The sequence below is a fragment of the Centropristis striata genome, chromosome 23 (genome assembly GCF_030273125.1).
Source record: "Centropristis striata isolate RG_2023a ecotype Rhode Island chromosome 23, C.striata_1.0, whole genome shotgun sequence".
Classification (NCBI taxonomy): Eukaryota; Metazoa; Chordata; class Actinopteri; order Perciformes; family Serranidae; genus Centropristis; species Centropristis striata.
In genome coordinates, this window is record NC_081539.1 from 27,633,834 (window position 1) to 27,651,287 (window position 17,454).

At 40.7% G+C, this 17,454-nt stretch overlaps 1 pseudogene; it reads right to left on the bottom strand.

Annotated features, from left to right (window-relative positions):
* LOC131962456 (piggyBac transposable element-derived protein 4-like) overlaps positions 1–15,567 on the bottom strand; it is a 108,507-nt pseudogene extending 92,940 nt beyond the window's left edge.
* Between the last annotated feature and the right edge of the window lie 1,887 nt (positions 15,568–17,454).

Consider the following 17,454-nt stretch of genomic DNA (forward strand, 5'->3'; position numbering starts at 1 on the left):
CATCAAAAGAAACACTGTTCTGCCATATAACTGACAAGAAATACTTTATAAATTCCGCATGAATTAAAGGTTCTACCATTAAATATTACAGTATATTTTTGTTAGAGATATGGTGTTTAGTAAATTTAATAGTGAGAAAAAAAGTATTTCTATAAAAAAAAAATGCAAAAATTACAGTGATTGCTTGTATATATATTACAGTACATTACGGTGCCAGTGTATTTTATAGTAATGTATTAAAAACTGTAAAAAAAAACTCTACTCTACCAACTGAGCCACAGCCGCCCCCTGAGCCACAGCTGCTCATATATGGTCCATATATTCAAGCGCCCCAGAAGATGAATCATAAAAACTTAGTTGATCCTCTGACTTTTATGTCAGACCATCACCATCATATGTCTACATCTACAAGATGGATTGGCATGAACTCCTGGCGATGGCCATATCAACAAGATCTCCAACGACACGGTCGCCCAAAAAGTTGGAATAATTTTGTTTTCAGACACAATCCTCTTTTAATTGTGATTTTATTTTCATTGAGTTACGCTTGAAAGAGATTGATTAATAAAGTTTAAGAAGATATACCCGTCATCTGTCAATAATAAATCACATTGTCACAATCATTTCATGGAAAGAAGTAAAAAATATTTAATGCCAACTTAATGGGTGACAGTGTATTCCATTTTGTTCCCCAGAATAGACCATTTGTCAATATGTAATGTGTTATAAACAGTTTAAAATGAAGTTTTAGAGGGTGACATGATCGTCATTTGATTAATTACAATAGATGCAAAAATAATTACTGCTCAGGGTACTAATTTAACATCAATTAATCAAGTCAAAGGGAAAGGAAATTCACTTTTTCAATTTAGAATAAAACTTGCAATCAGGCGGCAACCTCTGTGTCTGAGCAGGGAGGCAAACCAGGAAGTGCCTTAAGCTGCATTCTACCAAAAATTCCAGTAGGGGGCGCTAAGTTTGGCTGCAAAAAAATGCTGCCCATTCATTTCAGTGCAAAATGAGAAAACTTCTCACTTGATTTATTATCTCAGACATTATTTTAGGACAACAGCACGACCTCAATCGCTAGTAAAAAATCTTCTTCAAGACAATTTCATGTTATTGGTTCTAATAATGGCCCCATTTAGAAGAAAATAGAAGATAAAGAATCGTATGATTTGGGGCGTGGCTACCTTTGTTTGACAGGTGGCTAACAAGGCGAGCCGTCATCAGGAGAGAAGCAGAACAATGTGTTTCCAAGGCAACCCAGGACATTTACCAGTTTGGTCTCATAACTTTGACCCTTTCACTGTATTTTCACTTAATGACAGTTTATTTGAATGTTTTGTTCAGTAAAAATGTCTTGTTCAGCGTTTGGTTGAACTAACAGACACTCCAAGGAGTCGCTGCTCAGTTTTCTGAGGTCAGTAACATACATTTTGTTTTTATTTTTTGCTAGCCAAAACTAACATCCCAGTTAATGCTCCAGTTAATGCTAACATGAATTAGCAGCAGCTTCTCTCAGTCAGGTTGAGGTGTAGAGAGGCTGTAGTCAGTGATCAGATCCCTCTCCTCCTCCACAGTCCAGATATGGTCTGCTCCCCGTATCAGAAACAAGATGGCGACGAGTGTAACGCTGAACTCGATGCTTCCAACGGGCCACAAACCAATGGGTGACGTCACGGTGACTACGTCCATTACTTATATACAGTCTATGCTTGCAATCAACACAAAATGTAACTTTTGAATGTGCTAGAATTATTTTAGTAATTCTAATAATGAAAGCAGGCAATTGAATCCAATAAGGTTTCAGGTAATCAAAACATTATTACAGTTTTTACTTGTACTTTTCTTTTTACTGTGAAACTCAATCACCATTGGGATTGTAACTGGCCTGAAAGCCATTTTGAGTTGACACAATAAAACCAATAATAATGGTGATATAACAAAGGGCAAAATGGGTCACAGAGAGAAAGAGCTAGGTGACCATGAGTCAGGCAACACGTATGAATGAGAGAATGGGAAGAGTTTCTGTCAACCGACTCTACTGTTGGTTTTTGTTCTTAGCTACCAAAGACCAATGAATGCCTCCTTCTATTATCAGTAGGTGTACATTGACTCAGTAACACTGGTTAATGCTGCACAAATCAATATTTTTATATTAAGAGTGTATCAGATGACTTTGTGTACTGTGAATGGTGTCTCTTACTCCCCTCAGCTCTGTGGAGCCTTTTATTGTTGTGCTCTTACCTGAGACCTCTCCACATCTTTTTTTTCCCTCTCAGGTCCTTTCTGCTTTCCCCTACAGCTGTCCTTCAGATGCAGGCCACCAGCTTCACCGTGGCAACAGTATTTCTAGGTCCTCTATTTAACTTGTATTTTATTTTTATTTCCCTTTAGTGGAGTTGGATGTCCAGATTCATGCAAATATCAAACAAATTTCAAATTAAATTTGCACTGTTATAACTGATTTTTTTTTCTCAGTTGTGTGGGGTTGTTACACATTCTAGCTCTGAGCTCTTTTGTCCGGTAATACTGTTTGATTACGGACGTTGTCCCCACACGAGAGGATAATTTGGCTGATTCACCCCTCCCAACATGCACAGGGGTGTTCCAGATTCAGGGCTTGTCTGAGCTGATTACCTGCCCAGCTGATCCTCTGTTTTTTTGTTGTTTTTTTCTTATGCCCTCCTCAAATGTACTACTCTCTCGTGACCAAAAAAGGCCATGCACACTAAAACTGCTATAAAATCACCATATCAATATTTTTTTCAGATTTGTTTTTCATAAATCTCTTAAACAACTTCAGATTTGTTGAAAACTACCAAACATTAAATCATTTTCAAAATGTTAACCTTTTATATGCCAGTTTATATATTTTATTCACTGGCTTTTAGCTCAACATGAGCCTTTGCTCTGTTTTATTTGTTTTTATTTGTTCTTTGTGGTTTTTTAAAATTGAGATTAATTTTAAAACCCACTTTTATTTACTGGTTTTTACCCAGCATGAGACTGTTTTAGTAGTTTTTGCTTGTTCTCTGTTTTTATTGTTGGTCTGTCCTGCCATGTACAGCACTTTGTATCAGCTAACGCTGTCTTAAAGGACTCTATAAATAAAGTTGTTTTGATTTGAATTTTTCCATAATTTCTTCCAAAAAAAAACCCTACAAAAAATGATTGCGGACCTAAGAGATTTATGGAAAAAATTCAGAAAAAAATATTGATGTACGGTGATTTAATAGCAGTTGTTGTGTGCGTGGCCTTTTTTGGCCACGAGGGTCACCAGAGGGTAGTATAAAAGACATGTAAGGGTTAATGACAATGCATTTTAAAAAATTTACTGAAAAGAAAAGAAAAAAAATTCATGCCTCAAACTGTAACACAGCTAAAATGATCAACAAATGAAAAAAAAAAGGAAGAGAAAAATTGTAAAAAATTCCAGAGGAGGGCACAAGGGTTAAATATATTATTATTATATTATTAAACATATTATTATTATTATTATCTTAATATTACAAAGTGGATCAAAGCCTCCGTTTTGGACTCATAGATATAAAACATGTTTATTATTCATAGCAATCCTGACTGATGTCAAAGCGTCACCACCACGTTAGTGTTAGCTTCTAGCATTAGCTTACACTAACCATGTTTGAGCCCAACAATAAAACTGTTTCCTGCTCAGCCATGACTCGAGCCACAGTTCTTTTTCTCTTTTTTTCTGATTGCAAAGTCCAACCCGCTGACAAAAGGCTGCTGTCATGTTTGTTGCCAGGTTTATCTGAAATGACATTTGATCATGAGTTTCTTTGAGATTCTCAGATCCTTCCAGTACCTGTAATTGCCTCTCTGATATTGTATGTATAAACACCATGTGTGTGATCTTAAATCATCTTGTTGGCTTCACAGTGGTGTGGTGATTAGCACTTTTTCCCACCAACAATCATGTCACATTCAAAGTCACTTAAATCACCTTTCTTCCCCATTCTGATGCTCGCTTTGAACTTCAGCAGCTAATCTTCATCTTGTCTACATGCCTAAATGCATTTCAATGCTGCCATGTGATTGGCTGTTTAGATATTTGCGTTAAAGAGCAATTCAACAAGTGTATCTAATAAAGTGGCCGGTGAGTGTATATTCAAACCTCATGCAATAAAATGAAACATAATAAGGCAATTTAATGATGCAAGAAATTGAGAGCAGTTTTAGTTTCACTGTGAGGATATTTCCTGATTTTTCTTTTTCTAATGTTTGTTGCTCTCACTGGCAAGTGTCTGTCCTTTTTGTCCATTTTGTGGAGGGTTTGAACTATACTGCAGGTTCACTGGCTCCAAAGCTAAATCCAGAAGCACAGTCAACACAGGCCCAGTATGAAAGGTGCATTCACAATGAACTCGCGCTTACATTTCATCTCAAGGAAACAGGAGTTCCTTGTGGCTCAAGAAAGCGAACACCTGCTGTATCCAGCTCCAGATGACCTCGAGGTGTCCTAGGCAGGCATCACTACAATAATCACAAGAAAAGTAGAGGCTGCAGTGACACTTAAAGAGGCAGAGAAAGCTGGGCTGGAGCAAAAAGAATGGCTGAGGGGAGAACTGGCCTGCGCAATGTAAAATCAGCTCAGTGTGGCTTGCCTCAGGGAAGAGGAAGAAAGACAAAGAGAGTGTTGGAGTCAAAGCGTCTGAGCTACTGTATGCATCAACCTGTTCTTAGATAAGTAAACTTTGTGAGGAGGTTGGGGGTAACAGGCATGGTGGGGTACAGTAGGGTTTAACAATGTGATTTTTGTTTTTTATGTTGGAGTTGATTCCTTAAGATAACCAGGTTCATTCAGATGAGACAGTGTGTAGGCTTTTTTTGGTATTTTAGTGGAAACTGGGATAAATACTTGCAGCAAATGTTCAATAATAACAAACAGCTTTAATTATTTTTTTTTAATTTAACACTCAAGTTTTTAACCCGTTCAGAACCCTATTGTGTTCCAAAGACAAAAAATATGTGAACATGAGAAAACTGTCAATAGGGGAAAAAATAAAATAATTTGCTCTTTTGTTCAGAAAATACATACATTTATTCATTTTTCATTCCCAGTACAGTCTTGCTTTAAAACACATTGCATGTATCTTTTTTATCATATAAAATAATATATATATGTAGTTAAATTATCTCCAGAAAACAGCATGTTCAAAGCTACATGAGTTGCATATTGTGTACATATATTATAGGCTAACTGTTTCATTAGAAAATTTAATCAGGTAGAAAACATCATAACTTTTCCCTGTTTTCCCATTCCGTTTTAAAGACATTAGCTGTGTTTCCTTTAGGGGCGGCCATCGGGAAAGTCTCAGGCCACACCCTCTCAAAAGTCCGCTCAATCTGCGTGTATCCAATACAAAACGGCCCCCAGAGGGATTTACGAGATTTGGTTTTCCATCATTGCGTAATTGCTTAGTAACAGTTTCGACCGTGATCACATATGCGGCAGATTCAACACAGGAGACGCAACTGTGGCCGCCATGGCTAACTGTGTAATACGTCAACAGCTGATCATAAACAAAGCAGCATGGCTAATTAACCGGCATCGCTAACTGTGCACAGAGTGTCCGGTGCTTGTTGTAAACAAACAGATCACTAAGTGAACACCTCCTGCAGCAACATCACATACACACTGTACTGCTACAGAGCTAACTGTTAGCCTGTTAGCAATTTGCAGACTGGACGCTTTGGGGTTAACATCCCCTCCGGCTCTGCAGCTTGGAGAGACTGCTGCAGGAGGACTTTGCCGATTCGACTAGTTCTTTTTAACGAGCCGCCGTACCCCCATTCCAAACCCCAAATCTTTCATATATTTTGATATGTCATCATTTCATCTTTTGTTCACTTTAAACACAGTTAAACCACAAATCATGAACTTAATGAACTTGAAATATGAATGACAGATTAAAATGTGCCTTGTGCTTCCTCCTTTCCTCGTGGTTGGCCATGCTCCCTCAAAAAGGGGTGTGGCTCTACTTCAGTCCACTTTAGATGATGTGGAATACGTTGATTACCTCATAACCATCCAGTCAGATAACTATGTGAATCAGTAATCTTGAAGACAGTAATCATAGATCTAGATCGAGCATGTCCAAAAAAATGTACCTTTATTGTGGTTAAAGCAGGAATCAGTCTTTATTTATGTAAAAATTAGTATGAGTGATTATTCCAGCCAGCGGTGTCCACATTCTTTACACTGTATGACAACCGACTTCAGTTAATTAAGTCCCTGCAGTGGTTTAAAGGCAGCAGGAAATATATAGTATGTTGATAAATCTGCAGCCTCTGATTATAGAAATGCTGCATCAGAGTGCAATGCCAATACACACAGAGGTCCTCCATGTTTGCTTTCATTAAATCACATGAGCATGACACCAGGCTGCTACAGAATCACCACACACACACACACACACGCCACTACACACATATAGCTCTGTATGTTTATGTAAAAGAAGTTGGATTACAGCTTCCTATTGATCCTGTGAGTCAGAGCCTCCTCTCCAACTTGCTTTTGCCAACAAAGGTGGCATTAAATGTTTTATCCTTGAAATGCATGATAATGATGTAGCTGTGGTCACATTTTACAATAAATATGTGATTCATGCACTACTAGTAGAGTAGTATAAAACAGAAACCACATTGATGTGGTTATATAAATGGTAGTGATGTGCCAATGAAGCCTCATGAACATTTTCCTTTTTCTTCTGAGCCCACTAGATGGCGCTCTTGGTTTAAAGAAAAAGGCTCAAGCAACTGAGTGGTAACTGAGTATGCTTTCAGCCTGTTTTTGAATAGAGAGCGCCATCTAGTGGGGAAGAAAATAAAAATAATGGTTCATGAAGCTTCATGCATACATCACTCATAAAAGCCTCAAGTGAAGAAGTTCAAGTATCTCAGGGTCTTGTTCAAGAGTGGTGGTAGAGTCAGCAGTGATGTGGGCGTTGGAAGAGACCATTGTGGTGATGAAGGAGCTGAGCAAGAAGGCGATGCTGTCCATTTACCGGTCCTATCTGTTCCAACCCTCACCTATGGTCATGAGCTTTGGATGTAGACAGAAAGAATGAGTTCACAAATACAAATGGTTGAAATTAGCTTGCTCCGGAAGGTGGCTGGGCTCAGCCTTAGAGATAGGGTGAGGAGCTCAGACATCCGGAAGGAGCTCGGAGTAGAGCTGCGATTCCTTTGTGTTGAAATGAGCCAGTTGAGGTGGTTTGGGCATCTTGTAAAGCCTGATTTTCACCGGGCACGTTACAGCCGCGGAACGGCAGCGCCGCGGTCGCTGTTGCAAATAGCTGCCACTCTAATCAATGAGAGCATTTACACCGGGCGCGCTGCGAAACGTTACAGCAACGTCTCTACGCGAGCATTAGGTAGGACTTCTATTTTTTCCGCGAGCCGCTGCTAAACCTCATAAATCTCAACAGAGCAGATCGCAGCAGACAGGAAGTCCGACTCAGAATCAACGTAAAACACTTCCGCCCCCTTTCAAAATAAAACACAATACGCAGTTCATGCAGCCTAAAACTACTTCACATCAACATTATGTTATGACCGAGGCACCACATCAGCAATCAATGAATCAATCAATCAAAGGGTCTCAGAGGATCGGCGACACGGACGACAAGAGACTGATTGTTGAAGTGGAACATCATACAATCATTTATGACATAACATATTGTTTTTATAAGGGTAGATGGTCAGATCAACAGATCTTCAATGTCAGAGAAGCAAAGTAAGCTGTTGGTGGTTGTTGTTGTTTACTTTATACACACAGTTTATCCATAGACTGTATAAATAAGAGTTTATCACGGGATCTCGCGGCCTCCCGTATGGTCAGAATTATCGCGTGTTCTCGTTGTCTCACGTGTATAAGACCTGCTCGCTAAGCTGCCGTGCCGCGGCTGTAATGCCCCCGGTGTGAATTGACGCTGGGCAGGAGACGGAGCAAAACCGCGGTGGAGCCGTTCCGCGGCTGTAACACGCCTAGTGGAAATCCCCAGTAAGGATGCCTCCCGTTAGAGGTGTTCCGGGCACGTCCAACTGGTCGGAGGCCCCGGGGAAGACCCAGAACACGGTGGAGGGATTATATCTCTCTCCTGGCCTGGGAACGCCTCGGGTCCCCCAGGAGGAGCTGGACGTTGTGGCTGGGGAGAGGGACGTCTGGAATGCCCTGCTTAGCCTGCTGCCCCCGCGACCCGGCCCCAGATAAGCGGAGGAAGATGGATGGATGGATGAATATAAATGGCTTTATCAATTTAAAAAATAATAATTTCTCTCATTGTATTAACAAAAAACAAACAAACACACCATCGGCCTCTGTCTGCAGTTTTGTGTTGCTGTGTGTTCACCTTGTACCACTGTGCATTATCCAGACAACAATATTATTTCCTGAAGAAATGTCTTTCCATTTGTTCTGCCGCTGTTGTCATGCTTCACTGTGATTGGCTAAGCTGTTTCAGAGCGATGAGAACAACATGATAACATTTCTGCAGTACATGCCTGCCAAATGGATAGCCTCGCCCCGCACCTATATCAAGATGAGCACACCACCTTTACAAGGGAACATCCTACGATCAGGCATAGAGATCACATTGCTGTCATGACCGGTGCCCCTGAGCCGATAGCCCCATTCAAGACATTATTTTAATGCAGGTCAACCCCTCATGTTTGCCAAAAATGGAAACTACTCACTTACGATACAAGTAAAGGGCATTGCATCCTTTTTTTGCACAGGGAAGACCTGGACACTAAAACTGCTCTATCAGTGTGGAGAAGAAATAGAGCAGAAGCCCCAGAGATGAGCACCCAAACTTCAAAATTCATTTATGTAGTATATCTATAATATATTGAGCAACGTTAGCATTCATTTGGGTTTATGTCTGAGTCCAGCTGGTGAGTATAAATGTAATATTCATTCTCGATTACCCTTTTGTCGGTTGGTTCTGAATGGTGAGAATGAATGAGACAAGCTGGTCATTTACCCTTTAGCATGTGTATGAGATATACTGAGCTTTCCATTCACTCCAATTTAAACCCATCAGCAGCAACTAACTGACGTAACATAAAGAGTGAAAAGGTCCTTTCAAGGTGGGAGGCAGTGGTGATACACTGTTTAAAAAAACCTGTTGTTTTTACGGTAAAAAAAACAGCAGCTGTGGTCGCCAGAACTTTACCGTAATATGGTGCAGGTTTTTGTAATATTACTGGAAAATTATATTAGCACTGTTAATTTCACATTTAAGATTCACATTTAAGCCATTTTATTCCATATTTTACAGTACAAAATGAAACATTTTTCCATCAAAAGAAACGCTGTTTTGCCATATAATTGACAAGAAAATACTTTATATACATATATATAATACTTTATAAATGCTGCATGAATTAAAGATTAGAAAGACCATTAAATATTACATTACTTAATTACATTATATTTCTGTTAGAGATATGGTGTTTCGTACATTTAAAGGAACACTCCACCGTTTTTTCATATTAAAACATGTTATTCGGGTAAGTAAGACGAGTTGATACAGACCTCTTGCGTCTCAATGCGTGCACTCAATCGCCCTGGCGCGCGGCGCTACTTGGCTAGCACTTAGCTTAGCCCAGTTCATTCATTACGGTCCAAACAGATGGACAGTTAGAAGCGACCAAACTTCGACTCTTCGACATCACTTCCGCTCCCTCTCACTTCCGTCAGGAGTGATGATATTACTGCGCCGAGTCAAAGTGCTCCCAAGTGCTATTCCGCCATACATTATAGTTATCCTTTTTATCCCCTTAGAAAAGCGCCACGTTTTATTTTGTGTCGCCATACTTGGTCGTTTAAATACTCGTGTAGCTGTATTTAAATAGGGAAAACGTGGAGGAGTTTGGTCGCTTCTAACTGTCCATCTGTTTGGATCCTAATGAATGAACTGGGCTAAGCTAAGTGCTAGCCAAGTGGCGCCGCGCGCCAGGGCGATTGAGTGCACGCATTGAGACGCAAGAGGTCTGTATCAACTCGTCTTACTTACCCGAATAACATGTTTTAATATGAAAAAACGGTGGAGTGTTCCTTTAACAGTGAGAAAAAATATTTTTACCAAAAATAAATGCAAAAATGATGGCTTGTGCATGTATATATTACAGTATGTCTTTGCCACAAACACAGTGCCAGTGTATTTTACAGTGGAGTAATGTATTTTAAAAAATTTAAAAAATACTGTTTTGGCTGACATATACATTTAGTGTTTCATTGTGACTGAAACTGAATTAACTCATTTATCATTTTACAGTCTTTTACTCTCATGGTTTAGCAGTTTTTCACCTTAAAATCTACAGACTTTTTTTCCAGTGTAGATGGGTCAGACAAACTCTGACTTCCACCAGGGAGACTAGTTTTAATGTCCAATGTGAAACCAAGAGTCAGTATTGTTATCTGGAGTCAACCTGTTAGGTCTTAGGAACAGCTTAACTTAGTCAGGAACAGAACCCAATAGCGGAGGCAGAGACAATGAGCAGGTAAATGGGGTTTTAAGAGGGTGAGTTGCAGGTGGAGGATGGGCAGGCAGCATGCGAGGGGAGCAGTGTATTGGATAAGGGTCCAAAATAGACATGAGGATTGGTAAGTGGGAATCTGGCTTTATAGTCTGCGGGAAAACTGGAAAAAGCAGGAGAAAAAACATAAAATAAGATTTGGGTAAAAACATGAGTGGAATTCACAAAGATGCTTTTTACAGACTAGAAATCTAGAGCCAAGAGTACTTGTGGACTCTGATGTTTAGGGAAACCAGAGAAGCCACGCCCACCGGAACCGTGACACAGCCTGTGTAATTGCATTTTTCATGTAAATGCAATTACACACATGCAGTTTTTATAACACTATGGAAAAAAAATCATATTTCCCAATTTCATATGCTGCTCAGAATTTATACCTGATCTCTTATCCCCAGCACAATAATAGCCCTTTTCCAATATAATAGAAATGGGATGTTAGTGGAGTACAATGGACAACACAAACTCTCCTGGGCAGATTCACTTGCAACTCAAGAACAACTTACATGAATATTCTGAGTCCCACATAAACCTCTGACAGGGAGATAAAGAGAGGGGGAGAGGGAGATAGAGAGGAAATTGAGCCATTCCTCATTGAGCTTCCTGCATTGCATGTTAAGTGAGGAAGGGGGGGCGAGCCTTGCGTATGTTACATCCTTCACTGCCCTTGGTCTCTTTGACCTCTTATTGATAATTCATACAAATAGCTGTAATTTAGGCAGAACTGCCTTTAAGACTGTCAGGAGAGTATGTATTATAATCCCTCTGGTTCTCCAATGCTTCGTTATATAGCAGACACTTAAAAATATCAGTAAATGTTACTCTCAGAATTGATTGTATCACTTTAAATTTGCTTGCATTACAGTTTGCTACACTGACTTTTTGATACTGCCACTGCGCGATGCCAAAATCAAAGATGTTCAAATGATATGCATAGCTGATCTGTGTCCCATTTTACAATAATGGTCAAACGTAGAAGTTAACAGAAAATTTAAACCATATACTGTATAAAAAATAGTGGACATAGTCACCATGGCATCACCCATTGGTTTGTGGAGTGTTTTAAAGCCTCAAGTTTCGCATTTTGGCCACCAGCATCTTGATTTATGGCTGAATTTTGCAAGCAGTATATGCATCGAATGGATCAAGAGCCAGAATGAGGCTACGTCACCAGCTGACACTAGTGCTAGATATATAACTTGGTTAGCAAGGGACAATTGTTGAACGGACAGCCAACTCCTTGTGGTTAGAGTGTCTTTTAGTCCAACTGAACACTGAAAAAGATATTTTTTTTAAGCAAACAAAGTGCTAGAGTTAATGTTAAGAGATACCATGTGTTATGATGATTATTATGATCTAGTGGGACCATAATTGAGGGAATAAATCAAGTCAGAAGTAATCATCTTCCTATTGACTTACATGCAAACTGACTTCTTTTCATGACCACGGGAGTGGTTATTAACCCTTTAATGCCCTTTTAGAAATGTAAATCAACATGTTTTAAATGATAAAAACACAAAATATGAAATATTTTCCATAAACTAAGTGCAAACTGGAATTTTTTGGGGGGGATTATTAGACCCTTGGATACATTTTACATTTACATTTAGTCATTTAGCAGACGCTTTTATCCAAAGCGACTTACAGGAAGAATAAAAGCAAACAATCGAGGTATAGTGCAATAATAATCAGTGCATCAATAAGTGCTAGTGACAATTCTTTGAGGAGTAGAATTATTGTGTGGTGCTAGGAGAGAAGATGCTCTCTGAAGAGCTGAAGGTCTTCAGTTTTTTAAAGGTAGAGAGGGACGCCCCTGCTCTGGTAGGAACTGGTAGTGTGTTCCACCAACGGGGAACAAGAAATGCAAAGAGTCTGGATTGCCTTGGACCAACGGGGGGCAGAGCCAGGCGCCATTCATTGGAAGAGCGCAGCGGTTGTGAGGTAGCATATGTCTGAATCAGGGCGTTCAGGTAGGTAGGAGCAGTACCGGAGACAACTTTATAGGCAGCATTAGAGATTTGAATTTGATGCTTTGGGCTGCAACAGGTAGCCAGTGGAGCTCAATGAGCAGCGGAGTGACATGTGAACTTTTTGGCTGGTTGGATACATCAATAATCAACAACAACATTGATCAAAATGCATTAATAATTTTTGAGCAGTGTGAGTTTATAAAAAAATACCCCACCTTTTACCTAGGTGCAAAAAATGTTCAGTTCTTAAAAAGTGCTATAAAAATATTATATAAGAACTTTTTTTAGCTTTCACTTCATTAAAGCTTTCGGCCAACATCAGCCCTGATTAAAATAATTTTAACCTTTCAATGCCTTTTTGGGAACATTTTTATTGTCAAAAAACACAATATGAAACAGTATGTGTGTGTGTGTGTTCAATCAGTAGAACAGGAGCTGCAGATCATTTTCATGTGCATTTTACATGCGTGCTCGCTGCACTTGGCACACTGGGTCCAGACCTTCCTCTGTTGTGTGCAAAATTTGCACAGCTTGCGCCTCTTTGAGGGCCCGGCCTCTTCTGCTGGCTCTTCCCTTTGCTCCAACCCTTGGCCTTGGCTGCAGACCTTTGCCACCGCTGTGGCTGCTGCCAGTGAGCGCGGCATGCGGCATCTTCTGGCCGTCACTGGGGAAACTAGGGATTTCCCCAACTCCTCAAGAAATAGACGCCTCCTAAACAGTTTGCTCTGGTTCCAGCTGGGATCCACCGCCATAAAGAGGATGAATGCATTGTAGGAGGAGACATCCAAGATGTTACTAAAGAGGCTCTGTGGCCACCTGCAGGACCTCCTACCACAGCTGTAGGTGCCAACAACCTTCAAAAGAAAAAGAAATGACCAAAGAAAAAAAAAGAATAAATACAAATATTCTTTTTCAACACAAATATAGACCATCTGTCATTGATAACCGTAATTTTCGGACTATAAGCCGCGCCCTTTTCCCCATTTTTGGATTCTGCGGCTTATATAACGGTGCGGCTAATCTATGGATTTTTACAGCTAACGGCCACTAGGTTACCTCCTAAAAATATGGATTTTACAGGTTACAGTCCACCAACTTTAACTCTATGGGCTCTATGACCGGTCCGCGAGGAGCGGCGGGCTCCAGCAGGAAAAGCTGGAGGCAGGTGTACGTACCAGATCGGCTCGGGGTCCTTCATATACTTTTAAGCTATTTTTCACTTGTCTGTGTGTATTTGTGTCGAAAGCTACTTAGTTTGTCGAAGTCGCCGTGCCGTTGCGTTTTGCAGACGAAGGACCCCGAAAAAGGGCGCCGGAAAAGAGTGAAACAGGTAGTGCGCAAAAGTAAAAGTGAAACCGAGAGTGGTACGAGAGACAGAACGAGAGCAAGACCGACATTACGAGAGCGAGATAGTTTGTGCAAAGGAAGTTTTCATGCACAAACCCTCATTATGGAAAACAAACGTAGAAATGCATATGATGCAGCTTTTAAGTTAAAGACAGTCAATCTGGCTGTAAAAGAAGCTTCCTCAAGCAGCCATCTCTTTCCCGACAATCCCCTCTGTGCAAGAACCCTTACATATGGTAATTAAACATTAAAACACCTGCGGCTTATAGTCCAGTGCGGCTTATATATGTACACATTCAATTTAGCTGCTGCGGCTTATACTCCGGTGCGCCTTATAGTGCGGAAAATACGGTATATAAATATAAAAAATTACTCAGTAAAATTAACTAAATAACCTATGGCTATATCAGAAAAGTATATGTATTGAGTACAACAAAATAAATTACAAATTGCGAAGAATTAATGTGTAATGGCACATACCTTGTCTAGATTGTCAACTGCGCCTTTGCAGTGGTTGTAATCAGTCACTATACGAGGTTTCCTCTTCGGTTCCTCCTCCACTGATGGCTCCATGTGCTTCATGCTCAGCAGCACAACATTTCTCCCCCTCTTTGGGATGTATGATACAGGTGTTTGGGTGCGAGTGAAGGCAAACAGTGAGGACAGTTCTTCTCTCAGCCTGGTCTGAAGCAGCTGCGGGGGGAGCTCCGGCTTGTTTTTTCGCAAGGTGCCCACCAGGGTCATTTTTTTTCTTCAGTGGCTCTGCTGCCAGTGGAAATGAAGTAAAAAAATTGTCCATGGTGACAGTGTGGCCCTCAAGTCCCTCAGTCAACTCAAGGACCACCCGCACCCCCTGGTTGACCTCTCTTGCCGCTCCTGGAGACCTCCCTGTGTAGACCTCCCTGTGTAGACCTGCATTTTCCAGGCATATGATGTCTCAACGTCACACACTACCCAGATTTTCAACCCATACTTAGCTGGTTTGCTTGGGATGTACTGTTTGAATGAACAGCGTCCCTTGAAAGGGACCAGCTGTTCATCCACACGTACATCCCGGCCTGGATTGAAAAGAAGGGGGGTAGGTACTCTTCCGGTACGGTCCGGTACGGTCATTGAATCTGAGGCCCGTGCTGATTGTCGCAAACCTATCCCGGGACATTGTGGCGCAAAAAAATGGACCGTCCTGTGTCCTCAGCCCACAGGCTCTTCGTCGCCTCATTCCGGGATCTGTAGACTCCAGCCAGGATCAGCAACCCGATAAAGGCCCACAGCTCCTCCTCATCCACATCTCTCCAATTTGCTGCTGTTCGCCTCCCCTGCAGATTGGTGTTACTGAGGACAAGCTGAAAAATGTCCTCAGTAATGAAGAGCTCATAGGAGGTCTTTGGGCTGCTGATCCTGGCTGTGGCATAACGTGTGGGACCTGAGGTGAGAATTGGGGGGTGGAAAATAGCGCAGGGTCTCTTCAGGAGTTGGAGCCCAGATCAGCTGCCAATTTTTCGACATCCTCCTCCTCCTCCTCCTCCTCCATGTCTTCCCTTGAGCTGGAGCTGGAAGACCCATCCTCAAATTCAGGTGAAGCCTCACCTGATGTCTCTTCACTGGCTGTGGCCATCTCCTCGTCCTCGGAGGACTTCAGGACAGCAGTCAGAGCTTCCTCCAGAGATAGTACTCTTTTCATTTTTGCTGAAGAAATGACCAGCCAAGCAAGCTACATGTACTGATAGCTTTACTCTACTTACAGCAACATCACCTGTGTCAACATGCTGCACTGAAATCCCAAGCATCATTTTTTTTTGCTTTGGTAAAGGAGTGCATCTTTGATCTTTGAACTTTTGACTTTGATTGGTCTTTCTTTGGTTTACTAGTACTGTGTTTGTGTGTGTGTGTGTGTGTGTGTGTGTGGGTGATGAAAATGTGATGAGCAAAAAATACTGTTTCCCTGTACACACACACACACACACACACACACAAATAATTTTCTCAATACACACATTCATACCATACTTCTATACATCATGTTTGATCCCCGAGAATGCCCTAAAAATAGGGACTTCTGGACCAGCTCTCCACTAAGGGGTTTTGTTCCCTACACTATGGATATTATCACAATAAGTGTTTCAGGAACTTTATAAGCTGGTGGCGAGAAGATTCGCCTAGCTCTCACTGCCTAATACCGAGCACCTGCCCTGCTTAAGCCAGAATGGCACCCATAGGATAACCCATAAGCTACAGATACCACGCTGGCCGCGCCCGTTTAACGGCAGCTCTCCTCTAACGATCTTTGCACTTGGTGAATTGCTAGGTCAGATTTAGTAGCTGAGAATAAAAGCTCCTAGGACAAGTTTGATTTGTTGGCTGGAGTTAACCTGTAAGAACCTTATTTAAACACACAACCTTATTATAACAAAAGAGTTAGAGATCTAATGTCCACTACTTCACTTTAAATGCAATTGAGAATTTATTGATAATATAGCAAGGTGCAAGCATACAGCATGTAATATTTCAAAAGTTGATTACAGATCAAATTCATAAGAGTATAATAATAAAAATGATTATGGTTTGATTTGTCTTACCCTAACCCTAACTTTCCTATAATAAATGAAGCTGTAGCTGGGAATTGTAATCCATCCAATTTGAAGAGGAAAACGGGAAAAGTTGCCTGGCCAAGCAACTTGAAACGCACTGTCCGAAAAACGGTCTTCAACCGAGGCAATCCACTTTGTCCAAAGTCAGAAAGATCCTCGTCCGAAACCGTAATCCAATACAGCAAGAACAAAGAAAGAAGAATCCATTAATCCATCTTGACAAATGTTGGAAGTGGTTACCCTTCAAAACTTATCTCTCGTCCTCATCTGTCAAAATTGGAAATATTCTTCCTTGATGTAAAAACGTCCTCAAAACCGTCTCCTTCTGTTAGCTATAAAAATCCAAGTCCTACCACCGATGTGGTCGATCGGGTGTAGTCCTCAAATCCAGAGAGTTGTAAAAGTCTTGCTACTCCTCGTGAGGGATGCAGCAAGGGGTAACACTGAATTTCGTCGGGCAGCAGTTTTTATACCCTACTGCGCCCAAGACTCAAGGGTTTCATATTACCATTCCTCAAATCATTGTCTTATTGGTTTAATTCTTTTTTATAACCATGATTCTTCTGTTGCCGGCCAGATTTCCTTTAGTCCGTTCCTCCCAACTTCACGACTTCGTTCAGTTTTGCACGTACACCAAGTTACAACATGTCTCGCTCAACTCTGCTCTCCTTTCAATTCCTCTTTTCTAACAACCTCGCCCTAACTGTCTTTTAGTTTTACAAAATCAGCAGAATCAATGTCACAGTCATATCATTTCTTTGGATCACTATTGTATTTCATTTCAACAGTTAAACCATTTAATCATATTAATTTGTTAATCTTATTTCTCATAAAATCATTACTTACTTCATTTAGTGCAATCATTTCTACATCCATTATGTCAGATCAATAGTAGTCAATACAATGGCATGCATATAACAGATCATCATCTTTTATAGTAAAATCACTTCAGTGTCACAGTGCCCTAGTGTATTACATCA